Consider the following 594-nt stretch of genomic DNA (forward strand, 5'->3'; position numbering starts at 1 on the left):
CCCCCCCCGCTGAGAGGAAGCCCAGCCCTCCTGGAGGGGCCACCTAGAAGTATTCCAGCCAGCAACCCTGGAGAAGGTCTCAATCAACTAGGTGTGATTGAAGTCACCTTCAGATGATTCTGCCTCCCAGACTTCAAGTCTTCCAGGGGCATCCTGGACATCACAGGGCAGAGACAAACCATCCCTTCTGTGCACTGCTTGGATTCCCTGGCTGCAGATACTGTGAGCCTAGGAAAAGGTGTTTTATGCGCTATGTTTTTGGAACAATTTGTTAAGCACCACTGTAATTCAAAGTCTGTAATGTCTAAATGTGTTTCAGTGAAGAGAGTGGATTGGCCAGTGTCTGTGCCACGTGTACTTTCTCACCCCAGAGAAACATGGGAGCCAGAGGAGCCCCGTGGCTTGCCCAGGACAACACAGAAGGATGGCTCCCACCACCACAATCCACTTACCTATTCCTTCAATCCCATTGTTCGCATATAGCAACTTCAGAATTGCTGTTGCCATGAGTGAGCCCCATGGGAAACAACTTTACCAACTAGATTACAATGTTTATATACTGTTGTTTTTGTCTTCAACATTACAGTTTCTGGC

Source organism: Otolemur garnettii, unplaced genomic scaffold, assembly GCF_000181295.1.
Source record: "Otolemur garnettii isolate 467f Iridium unplaced genomic scaffold, OtoGar3 scaffold00217, whole genome shotgun sequence".
In the NCBI taxonomy this organism is placed as follows: Eukaryota; Metazoa; Chordata; class Mammalia; order Primates; family Galagidae; genus Otolemur; species Otolemur garnettii.